We start from the raw sequence: 22,500 nt of genomic DNA, 5'->3' as shown, positions 1-22,500 counted from the left end.
AGGGATGAGTGGAGAGAATGAAGGGATGAGTGGAGAGTATGAAGGGATGAGTGGAGAGTATGAAGGGATGAGTGGAGAGTATGAAGGGATGAGTGGAGAGAATGAAGGGATGAGTGGAGAGTATGAAGGGATGAGTGGAGAGTATGAAGGGATGAGTGGAGAGTATGAAGGGATGAGTGGAGAGTATGAAGGGATGAGTGTAGAGAATGAAGGGATGAGTGGAGAGTATGAAGGATGAGTGAGAGTATGAAGGGATGAGTGTAGAGAATGAAGGGATGGAGAGTGTGAGAGAGAATGAAGGGATGAGTGGAGAGTATGAAGGGATGAGTGGAGAATATGATGGGATGAGTGGAGAGTATGAAGGGATGAGTGGAGAGTATGAAGGGATGAGTGGAGAGTATGAAGGGATGAGTGGAGAGTATGAAGGGATGAGAATGAAGGGATGATGGAGAGTATGAAGGGATGAGTGTAGAGAATGAAGGGATGAGTGGAGAGTATGAAGGGATGAGTGGAGAGTATGAAGGGATGAGTGGAGAGAATGGATGAGTGGAGAGTATGAAGGGATGAGTGGAGAGTATGAAGGGATGAGTGTAGAGAATGAAGGGATGAGTGGAGAGTATGAAGGGATGAGTGGAGAATATGATGGGATGAGTGGAGAGTATGAAGGGATGAGTGGAGAGTATGAAGGGATGAGTGGAGAGTATGAAGGGATGAGTGGAGAGTATGAAGGGATGAGTGGAGAGTATGAGGGGATGAGTGGAGAGTATGATGGGATGAGTGGAGAGTATTATGGGATGAGTGGAGAGTATGATGTGATGAGTGGAGAGTATGAAGGGATGAGTGGAGAGTATGATGGGATGAGTGGAGAGTATGAAGGGATGAGTGTAGAGTATGATGGGATGAGTGGAGAGTATGAAGGGATGAGTGTAGAGTATGATGGGATGAGTGGAGAGTATGATGTGATGAGTGGAGAGTATGAAGGGATGAGTGGAGAGTATGATGGGATGAGTGGAGAGTATGATGGGATGAGTGGAGAGTATGAAGGGATGAGTGAAGAGTATGAAGGGATGAGTGGAGAGTATGATGGGATGAGTGGAGAGTATGATGGGATGAGTGGAGAGTATGAAGGGATGAGTGAAGAGTATGATGGGATGAGTGGAGAGTATGAAGGGATGAGTGTAGAGTATGATGGGATGAGTGGAGAGTATGATGGGATGAGTGGAGAGTATGAAGGGATGAGTGAAGAGTATGAAGGGATGAGTGGAGAGTATGAAGGGATGAGTGAAGAGTATGATGGGATGAGTGGAGAGTATGAAGGGATGAGTGGAGAGTATGAAGGGATGAGTGAAGAGTATGATGGGATGAGTGAAGAGTATGATGGGATGAGTGGAGAGTATGAAGGGATGAGTGGAGAGTATGAAGGGATGAGTGGAGAGTATGAAGGGATGAGTGAAGAGTATGATGGGATGAGTGGAGAGTATGAAGGGATGAGTGGAGAGTATGAAGGGATGAGTGAAGAGTATGATGGGATGAGTGAAGAGTATGATGGGATGAGTGGAGAGTATGAAGGGATGAGTGGAGAGTATGATGGGATGAGTGGAGAGTATGAAGGGATGAGTGGAGAGTATGAAGGGATGAGTGAAGAGTATGATGGGATGAGTGAAGAGTATGATGGGATGAGTGGAGAGTATGAAGGGATGAGTGAAGAGTATGATGGGATGAGTGGAGAGTATGATGTGATGAGTGGAGAGTACGAAGGGATGAGTGAAGAGTATGAAGGGATGAGTGGAGAGTATGAAGGGATGAGTGTAGAGTATGAAGGGATGAGTGAAGAGTATGATGGGATGAGTGGAGAGTATGAAGGGATTCAGGAAAACCAGCTACCTGGTTTTCCTGAATCCCTTCATAAATGTTACTCTGATCACACTTCAATCATAAATGCCTGTTGGATGCTCAAGCTCATTCCACTTAAAACCTTTACACTGTCCTTCCAATCCTTGCTGAGACGAACACTAATTCTTCCCTAGATTTATAGACCTTGATCATATTATTCTGCTTTATCTTCTCCAGATACCCAAATTATCTCAAAAAGCCTCCTCAGCCTAATAACACCTTTCGTAACCCACACCATTTTCAACTTCCTAATTTCAGAATTTTTATGCTTAAAATTCACACTACGATGAAGCCTTTTGGGCTACAACCATATTTTATATTTATTACTTTCGGCAGTACATCTTTGGATTTAAATAAAAAATATACATTCCGTGTAGATGTATAACTGTATTACGTTTGCCGTCGTATTGTCAAGTAAATACTAACTGAGTTACCCAAATCCTTTATTGTAGATAACGATACGAATACTTGTTCAACAAAGGAAACATCGACAGAAGATTCCACTCAAAAGGAGCCGTGTTGAAGATAAAAGTGGTTTCAGGGAATCATCGAGCTGAGTCTGGAATGTCTGAGACACAACGCAAGAAGTATAACCTTCTTTTAAGTGCCTGTATAAAAGTCTCGGATATAGAAACATAGAGAAGAAGTTTCAATGATCATTTGATGTGAGACAGCAGGGGATGCGGGAGAAATTGAAATCGTGTACACCAGGGAGGCGCAATATGCGGTCTACCGGACGAATGTGACTTAGGTGACCGTGGAAAATGGTACCTGGCGAGTAGAACTTAACCAGTTCCCGGCCACTGTCGTTATGTAACAAATTCTAGCTAAAATGTTATTATTTCCTAATGAATAACGGCATGTACTTGACCATTTTTATCAGTAAATAATTCACGTGACTCGCACCCATGTAGATTTCTTATGACCCGCAGTGAATAATCTTGGATGACCCTGATATAAACACAAGAACAATCCTCTACCACTGAGATGATTCCTTGGAAGCTGATGGGAAAGAGATGCTGGAGCGCCAAGTAAGACGTATCAAAATAACACAGCAACCCACAGAAAACTTAAAAGACATGAAAATTGTTTAATTAATAAATACCTCTTGTTAGAGATGCAAACTTTATTTGTTTAAGGGATGAGCCAGTTGCGAGTGACGGGAAAATAATTAGAATTGCAATATATCGAGAAGCGATGCAATTAGTAAATTTTATGACCGATGCTTGCAGTTTGTTCCGTCTGATATGATATCATTTAAGGGAGCGTTTGATTCTAGTTATTATATATCTGGGTGTCAGCAGCCACAGGCTTATCATTCAATGATTCATATCAAAACGTTTCCCACTGCGACGCTAGATATTATTACCGTCCCAGAACGTCTTCAAATACTTTGCTATTTCCAGAATACTTAGATCTAATCTACCATTTCTAGTATATCTGGAATATTCTGCTATTCCCAATACACCATGGCAATTCTGCCAATACCAGAAGGACATAATGATATCCGCGCCGTCTTGTCGTACATAATTCTCCCAGGAAGGCATTATGTCGACTGTCTTTGGGTCTGTAGTAGTGACAACTGACCCATGAATTTAGTTGATTTTTACATAAGAACATAAGAACATAAGAAAGGAGGAACACTGCAGCAGGCCTGTTGGCCCATACTAGGCAGGTCCTTTACAATTCATCCCACTAACAAAACATTTGCCCAACCCAGTTTTCAATGCTACCCAAGAAATAAGCTCTGATGTGCAAGTCCCACTCAAATCCAACCCCTCTCACTCATGTATTTATCCAATCTAAATTTGAAACTACCCAAAGTCAATAACCCAACTAGGTAGACTGTTCCACTCATCAACTACCCTATTTCCAAACCAATACTTTCCTATGTCCTTTCTAAATCTAAACTTATCTAATTTAAATCCATTACTGCGGGTTCTCTCTTGGAGAGATATCCTCAAGACCTTATTAATATCCCCTTTATTAATACCTATCTTCCATTTATACACTTCGATCATGTATAAAGCTGCAGTATGACCTCTGGACTTCTGTTGCTTACACTTCTTGATATAAACCCCAGTAATCTATTTGCCTTATTACGTACGCTTAGGCATTGCAGTCTTGGTTTAAGGTTGCTGCTCACCATAACCCCCAAGTCCTTTTCGCAATCTGTATGGCTAAGTTCTACATCATTTAACTTATAAGTGCTAGGGTTATGGACACTCCCGAGCTTCAGAACCTTGCATTTATCTACACTGAACTGCATCTACCACTTTTCTGACCAAGAATAGAGTTTGTCTAAATCCTTCTGAAGTTCCCTAACATCTACGTTGGAGTCAATTATCCAACCTATCTTTGTGTCATCGGCGAATTTGCTCATATCACTAGTAATTCCTTCATCAAGATCATTGATATATATTATAAACAACAACGGGCCCAAGACTTATCCCTGTGGAACGCCACTTGTTACTGATCCCCACTCGGATTTAACCCCGTTTATTGACACTCTTTTCTTCCTGTCTGTGAGCCATGATTCGATCCACGAGAGCACTTTTCCCCCAATGCCATGAGCTGCCACTTTCTTTAACAGTCTTTGGTGCGGAACTCTATCAAAAGCCTTACTAAAATCTAAGTAAATAATATCAAATTCTTTATCGTAGTCAACAGCCTCAAAAGCCTCAAAACTGTGAGTGGGCAGCTTAAGCGTCCGTCCATCGAAATTTAGCCCATAAAAAAGACTGTTGTGGGCATTATTGTCCTTTTAAGCGTAACTCAGTCACTCCTACTTTCTTCGGAGGATACTGAACCATACTGTTGTTATCATTACTATTTAAAATATTCTTTCCTTCTCAGCAGGTATAAAATCCTTCCGTCACTCCCAGTGGAATATGAATCATTCTACGATTCCCGTGAAATCTGACGGTGTAGCAGCCACAACGACTCTTAGAGATGCCAGAATAAAATTTCTCTCTAGCCATTACAGAACGGAGGATCGAGCCTTCTTCACTTTTTGCGCAGGAAATCCTACACAGGTTTCGCACTTAATAATAATAATAATAATAATAATAATAATAATAATAATAATAATAATAATAATAATAATAATAATAATAATAATAATAAAAATAATAATAATATTATATTATTATTATTACTATTAGTATTATTATTATTATTATTATTATTATTATTATTATTATTATTATTATTATTATTATTATTACTATTATTATTATTATTATTATTATTATTATTATTATTATTATTATTATTATTATTATTATTATTATTATTATTATTATTGTTATTATTATTATTATTATTATTATTGTTATTATTATTATTATTATTATTATTATTATTATTATTATTATTATTATTATTATTATTATTATTATTATTAGATATTCAATTAATTTTCAAGACTTCATCAATACACTACGACGGCGTTGGCGCTATTGCGCTTAGAAATTTATCAAATATTTATTTAAAATTTGGGAAAGTCTTTCTCCCGTTTTCTTTAGTCCCAAGAAAAAATAAATACTTTGTGAGAGCAAGTGGCATAAAAACAAATATCCAGGAACGGAGGCAGGCATTCTCCATGCATCTAATGTGAGATTCTTTGCTTGTGTTATTAAAGAGAAAATATGCAGTGAGTAGCGAGCTGTGGTGTGTATTCTAAGGAATGGAACAGTTTGTCGTGGGCTGAACGTCGTGTCCAGGACGAGGTGTGAGATGAAGGATGGAATTCAATAAGTGGAATGCTTTAGTGACTGTTAATTGAATTACAGTGTGTGTGTGTGTGTGTGTGTGTGTGTGTGTGTGTGTGTGTGTGTGTGTGTGTGTGTGTGTGTGTGTGTGTGTGTGTGTGTGTGTGTGTGTGTGTGTGTGTGTGTGTGTGTGTGTGTGTGTGTGTGTACTCACCTAGTTGTACTCACCTAGTTGAGGTTGCGGGGGTCGAGTCCGAGCTCCTGGCCCCGCCTCTTCACTGGTCGCTACTAGGTCACTCTCCCTGAACCATGAGCTTTATCGTACCTCTGCTTAAAGCTATGTATGGATCCTGCCTCCACTACTTCGCTTCCCAAACTATTCCACTTCCTGACTACTCTGTGGCTGAAGAAATACTTCCTAAAATCCCTTTGATTCATCTGTGTCTTCAGCTTCCAACTGTGTCCCCGTGTTGCTGTGTCCAGTCTCTGGAACATCCTGTCTTTGTCCACCTTGTCAATTCCTCTCAGTATTTTGTAAGTCGTTATCATGTCCCCCCTATCTCTCCTGTCCTCCAGTGTCGTCAGGTTGATTTCCCTTAACCTCTCCTCGTAGGACATACCTCTTAGCTCTGGGACTAGTCTTGTTGCAAACCTTTGCACTTTCTCTAGTTTCTTTACGTGCTTGGCTAGGTGTGGGTTCCAAACTGGTGCCGCATACTCCAATATGGGCCTAACGTACACGGTGTACAGGGTCCTGAATGATTCCATATTAAGATGTCGGAATGCTGTTCTGAGGTTTGCTAGGCGCCCATATGCTGCAGCAGTTATTTGGTTGATGTGCGCTTGAGGAGATGTGCCTGGTGTTATACTCACCCCAAGATCTTTTTCCTTGAGTGAGGTTTGTAGTCTCTGGCCCCCCTAGACTGTACTCCGTCTGCGGTCTTCTTTGCCCTTCCCCAATCTTTATGACTTTGCACTTGGTGGGATTGATCTCCAGGAGCCAATTGCTGGACCAGATCTGCAGCCTCTCCAGATCTCTTTGTAGTTCTGCCTGGTCTTCGATCGAGTGAATTCTTCCCATCAACTTCACGTCATCTGCAAACAGGGACACCTCAGAGTCTATTCCTTCCGTCATGTCGTTCACAAATACCAGAAATAGCACTGCTCCTAGGACTGACCCCTGTGGGACCCCGCTGGTCACAGGTGCTCACTCTGACACCTCGCCACGTACCATGACTCGCTGTGTGTGTGTGTGTGTGTGTGTGTGTGTGTGTGTGTGTGTGTGTGTGTGTGTGTGTGTGTGTGTGTGTGTGTGTGTGTGTGTGTGTGTGTGTGTGTGTGTGTGTGTGTGTGTGTGTGTATGTGTTCTAATAATCTCATGGAAACCAGGTTTTTGTCGGTCTCTCTATCTTTACGATGATGTTTATCAGTGTGGTGTGTAAAAAGGCTTTAGATATATAAATATATATTCAGATATCCTTGCAGGAGGAAAAAAAATATATTTATCGGAAAAGGCAACTAGAAAAGCATCACAAAAACGTGAGACTTTTCGGTCTCACCATTACACTAGAAAACACTAATGTTAAGAAATAACACGAGAATAGTATGATGCTCATTTTTTTCAAAACACGAGGCAGTAATAGGGTGCATTCATGCCTTTTCTGAGCAACCATTTATATTCCTCCAATACACCACACTATATGCCTGTGTGCTCACTTATTTGCATAGAACTAGAAATATTATTATTATTATTATTATTATTATTATTATTGTTATTATTATTATTATTATTATTATTATTATTATTATTATTATTATTATTATTATTATTATTATTACTATTATTATTATTGTAGTAGAACTGTTATTTATACGATATTTCTCTTTAATCTTCGTCTTTGTCTCCTTTCTTCTTCTACTTCTTTTTCGTTTCTTCTAATTATTATTATTATAATTATGACTATTATTACAAGTAGGGATACAGTGCTTCCCAATATTACATAACACAACATGCCTTAGTAAGTTAAGCGTAGCAGCTGAAACCCACTCAAAATGTTGTTATATTCTCCCTCTGCCTACTGGCAGGTTGGTACGCAAAACAGTAATGTATGAGGCCAGTTCCTCCCCTGCTGTAAATACAAATTTTGCACCCGTCACTTGGAGAAATATGCGACTGTCTGAGGTGTATAAGGAAACACTCCACCCGATGATAAATGGCTTAGCTGGGCTGAGAAAGCTGGAAAAAATCACATGAGGAATTTAAAAGAAATGAATATACGTATATATGTATGAGAGAGAGAGAGAGAGAGAGAGAGAGAGAGAGAGAGAGAGAGAGAGAGAGAGAGAGAGAGAGAGAGAGAGAGAGAGAGAGAGAGAGAGAGAGAGAGAGAGAGAGAGAGAGAGAGAGAGAGAGAGAGACACTCACTACTACACTCTGCAAGAGAAAATGACTTCTATAAAGAGAATGATGCTGGCAGATATACCTCCATCAAATACTCAGACAGGGAAATGTATTGATACCATATATTCCCTTGAACGAGGAATGTATTGATGTCATACATTCCCTTGACCAGGGAATGTATTGATGTCATACATTCCCTTGGTGGACAGAGGATAGTTGCAACTTAATATGAATACAGTTGTAAGTTCCCTAAGTTCCTTACTGAAAATCTGAATGAGCTTTACTTAAAGTTTTAATTAGAGCCTTGCCTAACAATTTACCTAGAGCCTAATAGTGAGCATCTTGTAGAACCTTAACTAAACTCTTACTTAGAGCCTTACCTAACGACTTACTGAAAGCTATACCTAAAACTTTGCCTAGAGGTTTACGTAGAGAATTAGAACTTTGCCTAGAGTTTTGCGTAGAGCTTTACATGCAGGCTTATTTAGGCCCTTACGTAGAACCTTACAGCTGGCATTGCATAATTTAATTAACAAGAGAAAGGTCAGACTCATTCCCAGGTCTTCCGGATTTACCTGCAGTGAAGAGAGACCTTAACAAAACAAAATATAAGTTAAAAGAGTGAGGAATGAGTTAACATGGAAAAAGGAGCGAGAGAATATTTCTCCTGGATTGACGTTTGTAAATCTGAAACTGGTGACGGGCTCTTGATCAGGGGTGCTCGAGTTGTTATTGTAAATCCCCAAATGCTGTAACACCTCTGCTCATTATGAGGTTATTATTATTATTATTATTATTATTATTATTATTATTATTATTATTATTATTATTATTATTATTATTATTATTATTATTATTAGCAGTAGCAGTATAGTAATATCTCTTTATTACTATTAAATTAGTATATTCATGGGAAAGAGCTAAACCCGCGGGGACCGTGCATCACCCAAGGAAATCGACGGGAATCAGGCTGACCCAAGGAAGGGGAGGGTTGATTAAGTACCCTGGATCAAGAGACTTTTATCAGCATCAAATGACCAGTCTTGCAGGGAGGCTGTAAGTGAAACGTGGGTCGTGGCGTCCGCAGAGTTTATCACGAAGCCAAGACTGTCATGTATCGTTGACTCTGACGACGTAACACAAGCAGTTTTTACAATGATGTAATTAAGTTTGTACTGACATAAACAGTGTTTGCATTGACACAATAGTGTTTACATTGGCACAGTAGTATTTATACTGACTGAAGTAGTGTTTGCACTAACACAAGCATTGTGTATGCTGACACATGCAGTGTTTATACTCTCATTAGTACTTACACTGATGTCGGTAGTGTTTACAGTGACATAAGCAGTGTTTACACTGACACAAGAATTGTTTACACTGGTAAAACATTAACTCCGTCTTCCATACTTCAAGGAAATTTATGTAAATTGCCACTTGCTCTGGTGAACTCTCCTTTGACCCTTTTCTTTCAATTCATATTCCTTTTATTATCCCTTTCTTCTTCCCGTCTCCACCACTCTTCGCTCCTCCCTTTCGTCCTTTCGTTCTTTTTATGTTCCATCCTCTACATTATTCTTTAATCTTTGATTTACCTACTTTTCAACCTCCTCTCTTCTCCTTCTCTACCCACTTTTCCCATTATTCCTCCCTTGTTATTTCTTTGCTGCTTTCTTTTATCTGTCCTTCCTTTTCTATTTTCCTATTCCTTCTTTCTTTTTCATTTCTTTCTTTCCACTATTTTCCAATTTCTTCTTTTTCTCTCCTTCAGTCCCTCCCCTAATTCTCCTCTCCAGCTTTCCCCTTTTCTTCCATTTCTTCTCTACTCTTCCTTGTCTTTTTTTTTCTACTACCTCTTGTTATCCAACACTAATCTCTCGTCCTTCCATCCCTTTCCTCCCTCCATCACCCTTCCACCCCTCTCTTCCCTCACCCTCCCATCCTTCTTTTCCCTTCCTCACATATCTCTTCCCTCCCTTCCCTCTCTTTATCCCTACATCTCTCACCCTCCTTCCTTCTCTTTTCTCACTCTGCCTCCCTCACAACCTTCACGCTGCAATAGTGACCTACACTAATTCAGTACACATCCTCGCTCTCCAAAATCCCCTGAAGTTCATGACATCTTTACAACCCTTTACCGTCGAGTGGGACAAGTGTCCGTACCCGTTACAAACAAGTGCCAACAATGTTTTCCCCTCGTTCTCTAGGCTGTATTTTGACCCTCAGTCAGAAAATGAAAATCAAAAATTTATCGGAGTACTCGACAAAATTTTTGGTATTGCAGATTTATAGAAGTGAGCGAGTTTGTATGTGGAATTATATGATGAAGGTGTGTCATTTCGTTACCAATAACACTCGCAGTTATTTAGAACTAATAAAATCTACATTTTATTTTGGGTTATAGGCATATTTTCGAAAATTGAAGCAATGTGAACTTGGTTGGGCAAAATGGCAGGACATATTTCCCCCGAAGCTTATTTACATTCGTATGTAAAATATATCATTTTCTTTGTGTGTGTTTGTGTATATTTGCTGAAAGAAATGAAAAGTAAAAAAAAAGACAAGATGAGAAGGGGAAGATAGACAGCAAGGAGACAAGAAGGAAGATAGACATGGTGGAAAGATGGAGAGAGATAGTCAACAATGAGAGAAATGGGAGAGAGACAGCCATGAGAAAAGAGGAATAGAGACAGCTTTGCAAAGAGAGGGATATATACAGTGAGGGCAGAATGAAGGAAATAGCAAGAAGAGAAAGAGGGAATTAAGTAGCATCAAGAGATGGAAGGAGAGAGACAGTGAAGAGAGGAGGAGCAAGATGGACAAGTAGGGGAGAATTTAAAAAAATGCGCTAAACCCGAGAGGGTCATACAACAACAAGGGGAGACGAATAGAGCACGATAGCAAGAGGAGAAAAGAACGAGAAAGACAGAGTGGACATAAGAAGGGAACAGGAACAGGAGGAGGAGAGTAACATCACCGCCGGCAGATACATAACCTTTGCTGCACACCAGCGCTGAATTCCTTCTAAATACAAATACAAATACAAATACACAAAATTACAAATGTGTTCTGACGCTGCTGTGATCACCTCTTGCAGAGTGAAGCTTAAGAGACGACAGCCCTCACGCTGCAATCTAACAGCAATATGTAGCAGTTCCACGTTTAGAACTTTTGATCCAGTTAAATCAATCGAGAAACGTTTCCCGTTGCGTGAAATGAATATTTTGATAAGTCTCAGAAATATATAAAAGCACTGAAAAAAATAAATGGTCTTACACCGTCGAATACAGTTGAGAAAAATGCAATGTTTGACCATTGTAGACAAAAAGCTAATAGAGACGTTCTCTGCTCAATACGCATAGTATCTGCAGGTCTTGTCGAATCGAGGTCGACTCTGAGAACATAACTCCACACACCAACTATATAAATTAAACGTGCAACTGGAACACTAGCAGAATGAAAGACACCAGCTGTTGGACTGCAAATTTAACGACTTGGCCAAGTTGCAGCATAATGCAATTTACATCCAACACGGAAACTTGGACTTCAGAAGCTAGAGAAATAAGGGGGAAACGTTTCTGGAACTGATTTTTACACCGACATACAATGCTAATATCACTGGTAATTCTTGATGAACGAAATACACGGTTTTGCAGAACTTACTTCTATTTGCACAACATTTCTCTCTGAGTAACGCTTTACACAAAGCAAAACGTTGCTCCGATGGAATATACATTCAGCAACGGGTGCATTTCTTACATTCTCGTTGGTGGTGCGCCATTTGGATCGTGTTTATGAACCGCCAGAAAAAAATGATGTAACGACAGAAGCAGCAAAACACACCTCAGCATTAACCCTTCCCTCGTTCTTCATTTATTTATAATTTTTCCCTCTTGTTAGCAGGTAATGCAGTGTTGGTCACTCAGAGCAGGGAGTAGTGAAAGTCAGATCGTTCGTCGGCTGATAGCGAGACAGACATTATACTCTCTGATTTCTCCTTATATCGCAGAGCTTTCTACTGTATCTGCCGCTAGGGGGAAAAAGGCAACGGTACAAGCATCAACAGAGAACACCAACAAGGTGGGTGAATAATGTACCAGACACACGCCACAGTCAGACGAGGCACGATGTTAAGCGGTGTGAACACGGAACAAGGAAGAAGAAAAAAGGAATTGAAAACAGGGAAAAAATAATATAGAATATAGAGAAAAACACAGAGTGAGACACCAGTCCAGGCTGTGCGGCCAAGTGATCTGTCTGTTCCAATCTTTACAATCAATCTGATTCTTTTCCTTTCTCTCTCTCTCTCTCTCACACACACACACACACACGCACACACTCTCTCTTTCCCTCCCTGGTCAACACTTCGAGGAAGCAATAAGGAACAACACACATAAACCTTCCTTGAAGATCTGTGCAATATATCCATAGTAATTGGAGCTCCTCTCGTTGGCTGTTACGCGTTCAGCACTTCCCCCTCGAATGTGATTATGTGTGAGTTGCTAATTTAGCAAGTTGATTTGGGTGATATCAACTTCTTACGTCTCAGTGAGCAGTTAACACTTGCAGCATCACCACTTAAAGCTATCACCATCGTTGCGATGCTACCATTATCATTATAACGTTCTACTGTTACAACTTTACGATGCCATTATCACGCCTTGAAGATGCCACTTGTACCATCAGCAGTACTTAGCACCACCACGTTGACCACTTAAATATCCACACACCTGCAGCATTACTGAAACATCGCCTGAGATGCCCAGTGGGAATTGTCACATTTGGAACCATCATTTGATGGCTGCATCACGTGATCAATGTATCTCTAACACACCTGCAGCATGTGATCAACACACCTCTAATCCACCTGCAACACATCTGTAATGCACCTGTAACAAACCTGTAATACAGCTGCAACACATAGCTTGCTAGTGAGGAAGGTAGTAAAGCGGACTCCGATGACTGTCTCCCACAGATTTACATGTAGGCTGAAAGTGGTCACTTAGATGACAGGCATCCTGGTATATATTGATAGTTTTGCGCATTGCAGTATTTGTGTGTGTGTGTGTGTGTGTGTGTGTGTGTGTGTGTGTGTGTGTGTGTGTGTGTACTCACCTAGTTGTACTCACCTAGTTGAGGTTGCGGGGGTCGAGTCCGAGCTCCTGGCCCCGCCTCTTCACTGATCGCTACTAGGTCACTCTCCCTGAGCCGTGAGCTTTATCATACCTCTGCTTAAAGCTATGTATGGATCCTGCCTCCACTACATCGCTTCCCAAACTATTCCACTTACTGACTACTCTGTGGCTGAAGAAATACTTCCTAACATCCCTGTGATTCATCTGTGTTTTCAGCTTCCAACTGTGTCCCCTTGTTACTGTGTCCAATCTCTGGAACATCCTGTCTTTGTCCACCTTGTCAATTCCTCTCAGTATTTTGTATGTCGTTATCATGTCCCCCCTATCTCTCCTGTCCTCCAGTGTCGTCAGGTTGATTTCCCTTAACCTCTCCTCGTAGGACATACCTCTTAGCTCTGGGACTAGTCTTGTTGCAAACCTTTGCACTTTCTCTAGTTTCTTCACGTGCTTGGCTAGGTGTGGGTTCCAAACTGGTGCCGCATACTCCAATATGGGCCTAACGTACACGGTGTACAGGGTCCTGAATGATTCCTTATTAAGATGTCGGAATGCTGTTCTGAGGTTTGCTAGGCGCCCATATGCTGCAGCAGTTATTTGGTTGATGTGCGCTTGAGGAGATGTGCCTGGTGTTATACTCACCCCAAGATCTTTTTCCTTGAGTGAGGTTTGTAGTCTCTGACCCCCTAGACTGTACTCCGTCTGCGGCCTTCTTTGCCCTTCCCCAATCTTCATGACTTTGCACTTGGTGGGATTGAACTCCAGGAGCCAATTGCTGGACCAGGTCTGCAGCCTGTCCAGATCCCTTTGTAGTTCTGTGTGTGTGTGTGTGTGTGTGTGTGTGTGTGTGTACGTGTGTGTGTGTGTGTGTGTGTGTGTGTGTGTGTGTGTGTGTGTGTGTGTGCGTGCGTGTGTGTGTGTGTGTGTGTGTGTGTGTTTCAATAACCACTCGTGAGACAGAAACAATAAACCAAAATGCTCTCAGACTTATTTCTTATTTTTACATGTAGTTTTTTCCGAGTAATAAAATCTCATGTTTATTCCTTCTCTCTCTTTCCTCTACATTTTTTTCGTTTCACACTTGGTTTTTATTTTACCTCCTTGTCCGCCTCCCCCCACAGTTCGAGTCAGGTGAGTGACTGCCAGTGGTCGAAGGCATGTACCAGAGAGGGCAATACTAAAAATAAATATAAAACTTGAAACAGGAAGAATAGTCCCCGAATCCTGGTGGTCCTTGGTCAAAAACCAACAAGGATATTCACCCAGTTAAACCATTCCACTCCTAAATCGAGAAGATTGGACTGTCGCCATCAGAGCTCAAGAAAGGACTGACATATATATGTTGTGAGCATTTTACTGCCATCCTTGATCCAGTTAGGAAACCTCCGCTTCTAGCCGCAAAAACAGTGTCCAAGTTGTCGGCGGTAATTGTGGCTGCACCCTTCTCAAAATTTCACATAAGTAACGATAATTCCTAGAATGACTCGAGTCTGGAAATTGTGATCGCACAACATATAAACATTAATGAATTGGAGGGAAAGATTCATTTTTAGTATATAGTGTATATATGCGAGTGATAGGCTTGTTCGTCTAGTTTGACTCACCATTGATCTCGTAAGACTGGGATATCTGAGTCACAGAATTTAGGAAGCTTATTTCACAGGGGTGATTTTCCTGGCGACTTGGAGATTTGAACTCTCCTTCTGTTACTTTCATCATTACTTCCCTTCCCTTCTACTCTCTTCACACGTGAGTTAACTGTAATCTTGGATATTGTTTTTGCTGGATTGTATTTTGTGTTGAATTCGTTTTACTTTAACTTACATTACTTACATGTAACGAGTCATTTAACATAGATATGTATTCACTTATTTCTTTTTGAGGCCTTCAGCCTTGATAAGTCTTATCTTGTCTCTCTAGTAACCTCAGTTTCTTTCTCAACCGAGCCCACAAGATTTGGCTAAGGTCAACCATTCCGCAGGGGATTAAGGAAGCTGCATATTTACGAAAGGTAGTTGTAAAAGAGTGGTTTAGATTCTTCCGAACTGAGAAGCCTGCCTGACCACATCAAAGGCGCTACCTCCTTCACCCGAGGATCTTGGTTAATTCTGCGTTCACTCCACTTCCATCTCGAGTGTTTGAAACTACAGCTGATCTACATCTGTAGATATAAACTACAATTTACATCTGTTTAGAACCGGCTTAAATATTTCAACCCGTCAGCTCACTGGAAAACATTCTGATCATCCGGGTGTCGTGCTAATAATCTCATCTCTTTCTTTATGCTTGAATAAAGGTACTGACCTTTTTTCTGCGTCTTATATACCTACCCCTTTTCACTTATACATTTGTATATTTTTCCATTGCTGTTTCCATCAGTGAGATACTTTGCCCTTACATCTGTGTTTGCGTTTGCGTCTTCCATGCTAGAATAAATACGTTAATCGAGGAAATATCTCGAACCACAAATGACTCCAGCTTCATCCTGTTCCCCAACAGTATGCCCTATAAAAATAAAGATTTAAAATTAATGATGCTAGGGAAGTTTTTTAAACGAGTTGAGGTAGAAAAGTTCTTAACTTGTAAATATAGGAAGGAACTCTTAGCCAAACTTTATAAAAACATTGAGTAAAGACAATAATGTAATAAATTTTAAGCCACAATGAGGTTATTGCTGTGAACGACTGGGATTCTCTCCAACTATCACTGTTCCTCTTATTTTATTTGTATGACTCGTATAGGTTTATATTTGTTTTAGTGCTGCAGTATCAGTACCGTAAAGGCTATTTATAATAAATTCTTGAGAAAGGAATATCACGAAAGAAGGTTTTTCTTCTATTCTTTACTTCCGGCCAAATTGTGATGAAAACGATCGTGTATTGAGAAACCATTTTGAATATTTATTAGGAAAGAATTAAATAGTGTTTACGGTTACCTTTTAGTTCTGCTGCAGTTCTCGTTCTCCCTTCCTTAAGCTCCCATTCTTCGTCTTTTCCTCCGTGCCTTCAATTCTCTTTTGTTTTCTGTTCCACGTCCAGCATCCATCACATAGCTCTTGCCCTCTCCCTCCCTCCCGCCCGTCCCACCTGTCGGCCTTGGCTAGGGGAGAAATATATATATACAAAGTGAGTGGGTTGAGTTGCCTTCGTTTCCCTAACTACCCAAGCTGGCCAGGGAGATTTCTCCTTTGCCCTGCCGTAATGCAGAGTAAAACTTGTGAAATTTATTTAAGAAAGAAAATAAGGCAAAACGTTGAAGACCCTGGCTGGATGAGAGCTCTGCAAGGAAGGTCCTGCTAGAAGTGATCTGCAAGGAACCTGCCCGGTGGCCTGTAAGAAAGGTCTCTGTTGGTCTGCCGAGAAGGTCCCTGCTAGTTGTAGTGTGCAGGGAGAGTTTCCTGTTGGTTATGAGGTCTGCAGGGAAGGTTCTTGCTAGTTGTTATCTGCAGGAAAGGTCCCTTCTACTTGTGAGGCCTGCAGGAAGGTGGCGTTGATTTGAAGTATTCCTAAATCCGATCTCTACCTGTTAAAAATGACTTCCAATTCCTTTATTTAATTATCTGTTCGTAATTACCTGTTAGCAAGAACGTATTTGTAATGGCCAAATCTTATTACAAGAGACTAAGGAACCCTGGAACACCCCTTGACATTTATTCTTCATTCTCCAACTCCGCTTTTTTAAAATGATGGCATACAATGCTGACAGCTATGGAAGCTCATAGACACCATGACTGAGAGACGAATCACCTTGTCTGCATCACCACTACTGTTGCCTTTTCTATATTTCGACTGAAGAAGTCTGGGAACGGGAAGTAAGGATTAATGTTGATGAAGGGTTTATGATTCCAGGAATCAGAGCTGCCCTCCACTTCCTTTAATCAAATCAGATTATCAAACATTCCCTAAGCGATGTTGAAAGATATGTTAGTGAGAAAGAGGTATTGAGATGCACAGAAGGATATCATGTTTGTTAAAGAAACAGGCAATTGCTCACGGATGTCCTCACACACACTTCTAAGTAAATAGTACGAAGGCAAAACATGAAGCCCTTGTAGATCGTCTGTCATAGAGTAATAATTATGTAGATATCCTGGAGACGTGTCGAGGACAAGCTCTAAACACAGCAAATCAAAAGGCTTAAATTGATTGTGTTTAGCTTGCTTAAGCACAAAAAAATGACCTTAGTACAGATTACTGAAAAACGAAAAGTACGATAGGTAAATGTCCTCTCTTTCTCCTTCCTGTGGGCACGAATGGTAAGGAAAGCATCTGGGTAGGATAAAACCGCTCGAAAGATTGTGGGTATATGAGTGTGTACGAAAAATTGGAAGAGATAGACAGGCAGAATAAAAAAGTAAGTGAAAAATGATAAAAAGCTTTTCCACTTTGGGTTTTATTTCAAGGGTTTGTTTTGTCATATTGTGACGAAACTTCTTGGAAATTGTTTTATTTAAATAAAAACGAGAAAATGAATCCAAGAACAAGTCAATACAGTGTAAAACTAAACTCGATATAATTTTTTCAGAAGCGACCCTGTCAAGAGGATAATGTTACCGCAGGCTCTTAGATGGAGCCTCCACTAGGAGTAGGAGCCCTTCTCTGGGAGGAGGAGCCCTTCTCTGGGAGGAGGAGCCCTTCTCTGGGAGGAGGAGCCCTTCTCTGGGAGGAGGAGCCCTTCTCTGGGAGGAAGAGCCCTTCTCCAGTAAGAGTTGGCTCTCCTCTGTGGCGTAGGGAGGACCATGTATCCAGTGTTTATGTAAATAGCCCCAAGTGAAGAAACACTCAGGCGGCAGCGAGGGAACGTCCACATCAATTCACTGTAGTGTTTGTACTCGCTGGCCCTGAGGGGGCGGAGAACCAGAAGTGCTCTCTCTCTCTCTCTCTCTCTCTCTCTCTCTCTCTCTCTCTCTCTCTCTCTCTCTCTCTCTCTCTCTCTCTCTCTCTCTCTCTCTCTCTCTCTCTCTCTCTATCTATCTATCTATCTATCTATCTATCTATCTCTCTCTCTCTCTATATATATCTATCTATCAATCTATCTGTATTTATATCAGTCAATCCATCTAAAAATCTATCTAACTAGCTATCTATCAGTGTAATAATCTATCTTTCTATCTATCTGTCTATATGTATGTCAGAGACAATTTAAATTGTTGTGTTAGACAAGATATTAAATTAGAAGCGTCAGCCACTGAATCTGTTTGGTTACAGCTTCTCGAGGGCCGAGAAAAACTAATTTTGGGTGTGATTTACAGGGCCCCAAATCTTGATAGGGAGTGCAGTAAACTTCTATGGGACGAAATTCGTAAGGCATCTACATACGAAAATGTTGTGCTAATGGGAGATTTCAACTATAGACAGATTGACTGGAGCAATTTGACAGGAAATTTAGAGTCAGGTGACTTTCTTGATACGATCCAGGATTGTTTTTTAAAACAGTTTGTGACAGAGCCAACTAGGGGTAATAACCTCCTTGACTTGGTTCTTGCCAGTAGGGAAACACTAATTAATAATCTTGAGGTTAATGATGAGCTTGGGGAAAGTGATCACAAATCACTCAGTTTTAATATATCATGGAATTCCCCTAATAATGGCAATCAAGTCTCCGTCCCTGACTTTCGCTTGGCTGATTTCATAGGACTGAAAAATTACTTAGGTGGGCTGAACTGGAATGACCTGACTAAGGGTCAGGTAGGTGGTGATGGTTGCCGATATGATGCTTTCCAGGGCATAGTTCTAGCTGCTCAGTCAAATTATGTTCCAAATAGGGAAATCAGATCAAACAAAAATGATCCTAAATGGATGAACAATAGATTAAAATATCTGATTGGTCAAAAGAGAGGCATATATAGGCAAATCAAAAGAGGAGAGGGGCAATTGAGAAATCGATATATTCAGTTAAAGAGAGAAATAAAAAAGGGAATTAGAAAAGCAAAAAGAGATTATGAGGTTAAAGTTGCAAGAGAATCGAAGACTAACCCAAAAGGATTCTTTCAGGTATACAGAAGTAAGATCAGGGACAAGATAGGCCCACTCAAAAGTTCCTCGGGTCAGCTCACTGACAGTGATAAGGAAATGTGTAGAATTTTTAACACATACTTCCTCTCAGTTTTTACACAGGAGGATACCAGCGATATTCCAGTAATGATAAATTATGTAGAACAGGACGATAATAAACTGTGCACTATTAGGGTCACAAGTGACATGGTCCTTAGGCAAATAGATAAATTAAAACCTAACAAATCCCCAGGCCCTGATGAACTGTATGCAAGGGTTCTAAAGGAATGTAAAGAGGAGCTTAGCACACCTTTGGCTAATCTTTTCAACATATCACTACAAACTGGCATGGTGCCAGATAAGTGGAAAATGGCAAATGTGATACCTATTTTCAAAACAGGTGACAGGTCCTTAGCTTCGAACTATAGACCAATAAGCCTAACCTCCATAGTGGGAAAATTTATGGAATCAATAATTGCCGAGGCAGTTCGTAGCCACCTTGAAAAGCATAAATTAATCAACGAATCTCAGCATGGTTTTACAAAGGGGCGTTCCTGCCTTACGAATTTATTAACTTTTTTCACTAAGGTATTTGAGGAGGTAGATCATGGTAATGAATATGATATTGTGTATATGGACTTCAGTAAGGCTTTTGACAGGGTCCCACATCAGAGACTATTGAGGAAAATTAAAGCACATGGAATAGGAGGAGAAATTTTTTCCTGGATAGAGGCATGGTTGACAAATAGGCAGCAGAGAGTTTGCATAAATGGGGAGAAATCAGAGTGGGGAAGCGTCACGAGCGGTGTTCCACAGGGGTCAGTGTTGGGCCCCCTGCTGTTCACAATCTACATAAACGACATAGATGAGGGCATAAAGAGCGACATCGGCAAGTTTGCCGATGACACCAAAATAGGCCGTCGAATTCATTCTGACGAGGACATTCGAGCACTCCAGGAAGATTTGAATAGACTGATGCAGTGGTCGGAGAAGTGGCAGATGCAGTTTAATATAGACAAATGCAAAGTTCTAAATGTTGGACAGGACAATAACCATGCCACATATAAACTAAATAATGTAGATCTTAATATTACGGATTGCGAAAAAGATTTAGGAGTTCTGGTTAGCAGTAATCTGAAACCAAGACAACAGTGCATAAGTGTTCGCAATAAAGCTAATAGAATCCTTGGCTTCATATCAAGAAGCATAAATAATAGGAGTCCTCAGGTTGTTCTTCAACTCTATACATCCTTGGTTAGGCCTCATTTAGATTATGCTGCACAGTTTTGGTCACCGTATTACAGAATGGATATAAATTCTCTGGAAAATGTACAAAGGAGGATGACAAAGTTGATCCCATGTATCAGAAACCTTCCCTATGAGGATAGACTAAGGGCCCTGAAACTGCACTCTCTAGAAAGACGTAGAATTAGGGGGGATATGATTGAGGTGTATAAATGGAAGACAGGAATAAATAAAGGGGATGTAAATAGTGTGCTGAAAATATCTAGCCTAGACAGGACTCGCAGCAATGGTTTTAAGTTGGAAAAATTCAGATTCAGGAAGGATATAGGAAAGTACTGGTTTGGTAATAGAGTTGTGGATGAGTGGAACAAACTCCCAAATACCGTTATAGAGGCCAGAACGTTGTGTAGCTTTAAAAATAGGTTGGATAAATACATGAGTAGATGTGGGTGGGTGTGAGTTAGACCTGATAGCTTGTGCTACCAGGTCGGTTGCCGTGTTCCTCCCTTAAGTCAATGTGACCTGACCTGACTAGGTTGGGTGCATTGGCTTAAGCCGGTAGGAGACTTGGACCTGCCTTGCATGGGCCAGTGGGCCTTCTGCAGTGTTCCTTCGTTCTTATGTTCTTATATACATATACATATATACATATACATATATATATATACATATATATATACATATATATATGTATATATATATATATATATATATAATATATGTCTATATATATATATATCAATTTATATATATCTATATATATATATATATGTATATATATATATATATCTCTATATCTCTATATCTATATATATATATAGGCATATATATGATATATATATATATATATATATATATATATATATATATATATATATATATATATATATATATATATATATATATATATATATATATATATATGTATATATATATATATATATATATACGGAGAAAACTAGAAATACAGAAATGCTGCTATATGGAACCTGTTTGTACGACATTTCGCCCACACGTTGAGTTTCTTAGTCCACAAACATCTGTTCAATTGACTCCACATCTTGAAAGTTGTTCAATTCACTGTTTCTTTTTTATTCTCACACACACACAACTCCGAGGACGTGTTCCAGACACGAGTTTTTCTAGGAATGAGGGATCGCTGTGGATGTTGCGTCATTCAGATGAGCACAGCTAGAGTGAAACTACCTTCGTGTCAGTCATAAACACTAGAAAATGGTTATAGCTGTAAGCATAATTTTTAAAGGGGTGGACCGGTAAGCCAATGGAACGCCTCGATCAGATAACCAAAAGCTGAAACGGTGGGCCATCTGACTAAGACCCGCTTCAAGAAACACTTGCCCTGTTTCCTAATGAACCTTACCTAACCTAACCTACCTTGGCGTAACACTTGCTTTTTTTCCCTCTCTTGGCAAAAGGCTGAACCAGGTGAAGGATCTCGGAAAACCTGGCCTCGCGCATGACAGTAAGATGACCGACATGTCTCACGAGTTGAAGGCTTTGTTGTAAGAGCAGGTCCAACAGGCCGAATCCACTAGAGAGGTGAAGCGATGTGAATGTTATAGTTTTTAATATACGTTCTATAATTGTGGGACAGAGAGAGAGGATGAAGAAATGGTTTAGGGGGCTCAAGAAAGTTGTGCGTAGTAAAATAACCATACCACGGGCGGGGATAGAACCCGCGATCAGAGTCTCAAAACTCCAGACCGTCGCGTTAGCCACTGTCTGGAGTCTGACGGTCTGGAGTTTTAAGACTCTCTGATCGCGGGTTCTAACCCCGCCCGTGGTATGGTTTGTTTGCAATCGTGTCATTACGATTTCGTGAGTCACGTCGTGCGTAGCACTTAAGACGTGTGCTAACCAAGAGCTCCTATAATAATAATAATAATAATAATAATAATAATAATAATAATAATAATAATAATAATAATAATAATAATAATAATAATAATATTATTATTATTATTATTATTATTATTATTATTATTATTATTATTATTATTACTAGTAGTAGTAGTAGTAGCAGCAGTAGTAATAGCAATAGTAGTAGTAGTATTAGTAGTAATAGTAGCAGTAGAAGTAGTAGTAGTATTAGTAATAGTATC

Source organism: Cherax quadricarinatus, chromosome 51 (assembly GCF_038502225.1).
Source record: "Cherax quadricarinatus isolate ZL_2023a chromosome 51, ASM3850222v1, whole genome shotgun sequence".
In the NCBI taxonomy this organism is placed as follows: domain Eukaryota; kingdom Metazoa; phylum Arthropoda; class Malacostraca; order Decapoda; family Parastacidae; genus Cherax; species Cherax quadricarinatus.
This window is presented reverse-complemented; position numbering follows the sequence as displayed.